Below are 6,086 nucleotides of genomic sequence, written 5' to 3'. Positions count from 1 at the left end.
GAGATCAAGCCTTGATCAAGATTTAGCTGACAGGAAGCTGTAGAATTTTTGGTCACATCTAACTGATTACATCGGTGGAGATCAAGCCTTGATCATGACACGTCTACTATTGGTGACAAGCCGTTCATCCTAGCTCATTTTTGTATGCAACAACAGTGAACTAAAGTGAACACGACAGTGAGAAGAAGCCACCTATTGAGTGTACTTGAGCTCTGACACACATCACTGTATGAATTGTCAGATCTGAGTTGTTTGAGATCCTTAGTACTTGGATTAGGGTATTTGGGATTAGCCCATCCATATATTAGCATCAGAATTTAGCACTTGGATAAGGGTATTTAGGATTAGCCCATCCATAGATTAGTGTCAAAATTTAGCACTCTTGTATCTCATCTATTTCAAAAATATAAATAGTGCTAATTCAGTTTTAACTTGTTTATTCAATCAGATGTGATGGTCATTGTGTTGCATTTTCTCATGTCATTGTAATTTTAACATGGTATCAAAGCCTCATTTACTCCATTGTATAGAGTGTGCCTAGGTGCCACCTAGCCTCTGAGATCAAGCACACGAGCATCTACATTAGCTTCAGTCACATATGCTACCTCAGATCTACACAACAAGCCATTCTTCTCTATGTTGGTGCTACACGAACTACTAAGTTAGTCTTCTGCTTCTTGGTATTCAACATTCTACACTTGGGTTGCAGATTCAACATCAACCACTTTTGCCTCTAGTTTCCAGAATCCGCATCAGAGGGCCACATCATCTTCTAATCTATTGATGCCATATCATATTTTGATGTGTTGAAGCCACATCATCATCCGCCCTAAGAAATCCACGTCATCTTTTGAGTGCTTAAGCCACATCATCTTCTGACTTTCAAAAGCCATGTCATCCTTTGACTTGTTGATGCCATGTTATCTTCCGGCTCTATCAGAGCTAGCTATCTGAACCACAGCTACCGGAGCCAGTTACCTAAATCAGCTACGGAAATCAACTCCCTAAATCAGTTAATGGAATCAGCCGTCAACATAAACTATCAAAGTCAACCATCTAAGTCGTCCACCTACCTGAATCAGTCGACCACCTACCTGAATCAGTCGTCTACATTCACTGTCAAAGTCAACCATCTAAGTTGACCTGCTATACTGTTGGCAAGCCATCGGCTTGCCTGTTGACATCCAACAACTTGCTAACTGTTGAGAGTACACTGCATGTTGCCACATAACTTTTTGTATTTCAGAGTCAACATTTAGCATTTGGATGGGTTTACTTGTTTGGTCAAGTTTACTCATTTGGCCAGATTTAGTACAATAAGAAACATCTTTCGGAGTCAATTATCGAAGTCAACTCCAGCTAACCCAAAAGGTAACTACTTTGCTCACTTAATGAACCCAACTTAAGTAGTCTACACTTGGAGGGAGCTGAAAAACTCAATAGTACAAACTATGCAACATGGAAGCTTAAGATGGAGTCACTATTATTCTTCCAAGACTTTAGAAGATGGTTTTTATGGAGAGACCAACTGATCTCACTGCTGCTGAAGCCCTAGCAAAATGGAATGACAAGGCCATGTTTACTATCCACATGATAAAGCTAAGTGTGAAGGATGACATCCTCAGCCACCATTTGAGGGAGGTGCTAACTCCCAAAGAAGCTTGGGACAATTTGAAGAAGGTTTATGAATCTAAGTTTTTTTAAAGATAGATTGCCTAGAGAGATAAACTCACAAATGAGATAAGGAAGCCCAATGAGAATGCTACAGAGTTCATCAAATGGGTGAAAGATCTATATCAGCAAATGGATAGATGTGGGAGATAAGATGTCTAACCACAAGCTTGCTACAATCATCCATGAAGATAAAATAATCAAAGAGGAAGAGGAAGACATAATAACTATCAACCCAACAATAACAACAATGATCAAGGTACTCATGAAGGTACTTATTCTTCTAATGGTAGATGTGGCTATTCCTTTAGAGGTAGAGGAAGAGATAGAACATCCAATAACTTCATTCAATGTTATTACTGTAAAAAATATGGACATTTTGAGAAAGACAGCATTAAAAAGCAAGCTTATTTGAAGGGAAATAAATCAAATATGTTGAAGATGGAAGTTCTCAAAGCTTCACAAATGGCAATACTTTCCTCTATATTAAAGAGATCAAAGAGTCCAACCATGTAGACCATGGTAGCAGCAAGTAGGAAACATGGTGGATTGATAGTGGGGCAAGCTCCCACATGACTTCTCATACTAAATATGTTTCTAAGCTGGATTCTACTCATGATGGTTTGATTTATATTGCAGATAGAACTCCTAATTCTATCATAAAGGTAAAGGAGAAGTTTCCCTTAAACGGAAAGGAAGTAGCTTGGAGATGTCCTCTTGGTGCCTTCACTCTCCTAGAACTTACTCTCAATTGGAGCCATGGTGGATAAAGGATTCAAAGTAGAATTTGAAAATGAGTATTAGATATCCTCAACACAACTACTACAAGAGTGTGGAGAGGTCAAAAGCATGGAAAACACTTCAAGTTAAGTGGATCAGTACAAAACTATCATCAATGTGATGACCCCTGGATCGAAGTCATTTTTAGCAATTTTTAGGGTTTAAATAGGGTCAATTGTGGTTATTTTAGGTGCATTTTCATGGTATTTGAAAGCATATGTATGTGGAATGTCATGGTATTTGCATGCATCATGATGGTCGATGTTGTCCATTGGTGTAAGCACATTGCATGGGAATGGTGACGATTAATATTATTTTGTACATAAAGAGGAGGTTGTATGTAAGTGGGTAGAGAGAAGAGAGAGATCGAGGGGAAGAGAAAGAGGGTTAGTATGGTTAGGTGGGAACGTAAATTTGTAGACCTTAATGTGCGTACAAATTTGTAGACCTTAATGTGGGTAGAAATGAAAAATTCCAAATTAAAAAAATTGGAGGGGTGGGTAGTTTTAGCACCCGTTGGTACCCACCAACTTCTTGAGAGAATAGAAGAGAGAGAGAGAGAAAACGTTTCTCTCTCTGGCTGGCATGAAGAACACGAGGAGGAGGAGGACGAGGTAAGCCTGCTTTCTTTTGTTTGTTGATTAATGTGTGTGTGTGTAAGAGCTTGTTGCCGCCGCTGCTGCCAGCGCCGCATAGTCGAATAGAGAGAGAGAGAGAAGAAGTGGGCGAGAATGGGTGAGTGTATTAGTGCGTGTGTGTGCGCACTCGGCAACACTGGGGAGACTGTGTGTGCACTCGAGTGCAAGGAGCGATGGCGCAGATGGTGCAGGCTCAGCAGCAAGCTTCGGCTATCGTCATGCCTGCCTCCGTGGGGCCACCTAGCCTGTATGTCACGACCTCCCTCTACGTGGGGGACCTTGACCCCAGCATCGCAGAAACTCAACTCTACGAGCTTTTCAACCAAGTCGGGCAGGTGGTTTCCATTAAGGTTTGCTGGGACCTGATGACCAAAAGATCTCTGGGATATGCCTATGTGAATTACAATAATGCGCAAGACGCATCTCATGCTATGGAGTTACTGAACTTCACCCCTGTGAATGGAAAGTCCATACGGATAATGTATTCTCATCGTGACCCGAGCATTCGCAAAAGTGGAGCAGCCAACATTTTTATCAAGAATTTAGACAAAGATATAGACAACAAGGCCTTACACGACACATTTTATGTTTTCGGCCCCATCCTTTCATGTCGAGTAGCCTTGGATGAGTCAGGCAATTCCAAGGGCCATGGCTTTGTTCAGTTTGAACAAGATGAGTCTGCCCAAACTGCAATTGAGAAAGTCAATGGCATGCTTATAAATGAGAAACAGGTTTTCGTTGGTCCATTTCTCAGTAGGCAGGAACGAGATCTGGCTGGTGCTGGATCAAAGTTTAACAATGTGTATGTCAAGAACCTTGCTGACGCCACCTCTGATGATGAACTGAAGAAGGTTTTTGAAGCCTTTGGACCCATCAGCCGTGCGGTGGTGGGGTAGGGAGCCGCCATGTGTCGGAGTCACACCTTCACGGTGTGAGTCTCACAAGGCCAATGGGGTACCTATGGTGGCTAGCCTATGTAGCTAGGTCGACCGTGCACTTTGCATATGGAACAAGGTTGCCAAGGCTTAATGGACATAGCCTGGCCGTGAGGTCATGAAGAGGGGACCGGCTTGCAACGAAGGCAAAGGTACCGGGGTGCCAAGTTTCAAACGAGTCACTAACGTGATGGTGTCTTGGCTTAGAGAGGCCACATGGCTCGATGGACCTCCTAGGCCGTATTTTGGAGCCGAGCATACACATGGGCAAGGTACCATTATGGAGAGCCTAACCGCACTAAGGGGATGCTCATGAAGAGAGTAAGCATACACCTAGGAAAGCCACCCATGTGGTAGACAGTGAGAGAGAGAAAGAAATGTGTGTGAATGTGGGAGATCTCCATGCTCTCAAGCTAAAATGAGGAGAGAGAAGGTGAGAAACCATAGCAAGTAGAGGAGACATTGTGTGTGGGTAGAAGAAGAAGGAAAGAAGAGAGAGGGCAATATGACTATGCTATGTGTGTACATGCAAAATAGGAAAGAGAGAGAAAGAGATTTGATCACTTTGACATGGTGCATACTTAAAAGTAAAAACATGAGAGTGTGAGAGAATGTATTAGATTGTGTGCATTATTCTTGTGTTTGTGTTTCAGGAGGAGGAAAAGAAAGAAGAGAAAGAAAGAAGAAGAAGAAGAGAGTTCACGAGAATAATGAGTAGAGAGAGAGAAGAAAGAAAGAAAGAGTTTTGAAGTGTGAAAGAGAGAGTGAAGAGTGGAGTGAAGTGAAGATTAGCCAAATGTTGAATGCAGTGATGCTGTTGCAGATTGACTGAAACGTGGAAGTGTTGGAAATATCGGTTCTTTTTCATCAAACTATTGGAAACAATTTACACAAAACCATTTTGATATTAAATTTCTTTATTCAGTTTAGAATGGTGAAGTTGTGTCTTGATGATCTGTTGGGTTGTAGTAGTTTGTTCTTTTTCATTTATGTGTCTGTGTGGGTGTGTGTGAATAAAACATTTGTGTGTGTGTGTGGGTGTGTGTGAATAAAACATTGTAAATTATTTCATACAAAAAGATGTCTTTTCGGTGTATGTTTCTAGGATTTAGGCTGTGTGTGGTTGTTATTTAGGACGCATTCACTGTTTTAGTGGGTATTTAGTGCGTTGGACTAGAGAGTAGGGAGGCAAGACATTTTTGGTGCGTTCGCCGTCGGGAGCCAATTAGCTTTTGCTACGGGGCACCCCGGTGCATATATTTTGCATACTGGCTATCTAGGTTTATGAGACTGAGAGGAAACTTGAGACCATGGAAATATAGCCTTGTTTATTTCCTTGAGTGTGACGGGCATATGTGAGAGAGAAGACCTAGGACCTAATAAAGGAGTCTGTTCTATTTTGATGAGCGAGGGAGCACACAGAGAGTCTCACTCCCTTGAAACAATATGTTAGGTTGCCCTTGTATTGACACAGAAGGGGGGGCTAGCGAGTCAGTATCTTGTCAATTTGCTAGTAAGTTGCGAGTGGAAGTAGAAGTCTTGCAAGAACAACTTCGTCGGGAGAGGCAAATCTATGATGAATCTATTGTCGCATTATTTGCAAAGATGTCTAGATTAGAATTAGAGCGCAGCCAAGCTATATTAGAAGCACGACAGAACAAAGAGCGTTTGCAGTTCTTAGAGGTCCAATATCGAGAGAATCAATCAAAGTGGGAAACATGGATAATACCGATGATGTGAATGTGTCAATTGAGAGCCCATGTTTACTAGGAGATGAGTGGCGAGAGGAAAGAGAGGTAGTAGACAATAACATAGCTACGTTGTTGATAGACATTGAGAGAAGACAGGCCTTGGTAGAAGCACGTTTAGATAGGGAGCATTTGCAAGCATGTAATGGAATGTGTTATGAGGCTCCATTAGTTTACAAATCGGTTGATGTGGGCAATAGTGACAAAGAAATGTACAGTTCCATACCTATACCGTCGAGTGTAATTACCCATCAAGAAGTAAAAGCTTTGGGAAACACTGCATCTTTGGGAAACACTGCATGCGAGCATCCTCA

The 6,086-nt window shown here is 41.8% G+C and overlaps 1 pseudogene; it reads left to right on the top strand.

Moving 5' to 3' along the window:
• The first annotated feature begins 3,262 nt into the window (after window positions 1-3,262).
• Window positions 3,263-3,985, top strand: LOC147634614 (polyadenylate-binding protein 2 pseudogene; annotated as a pseudogene).
• Window positions 3,986-6,086: the final 2,101 nt, after the last annotated feature.

The sequence above is a fragment of the Cibotium barometz genome, chromosome 10 (genome assembly GCF_041138505.1).
Source record: "Cibotium barometz isolate CiBa-2024 chromosome 10, ASM4113850v1, whole genome shotgun sequence".
Taxonomy (NCBI): domain Eukaryota; kingdom Viridiplantae; phylum Streptophyta; class Polypodiopsida; order Cyatheales; family Cibotiaceae; genus Cibotium; species Cibotium barometz.
The sequence above is the reverse complement of the archived record's forward strand: the minus strand, read 5'-3'. Positions and strand labels throughout refer to the sequence as shown.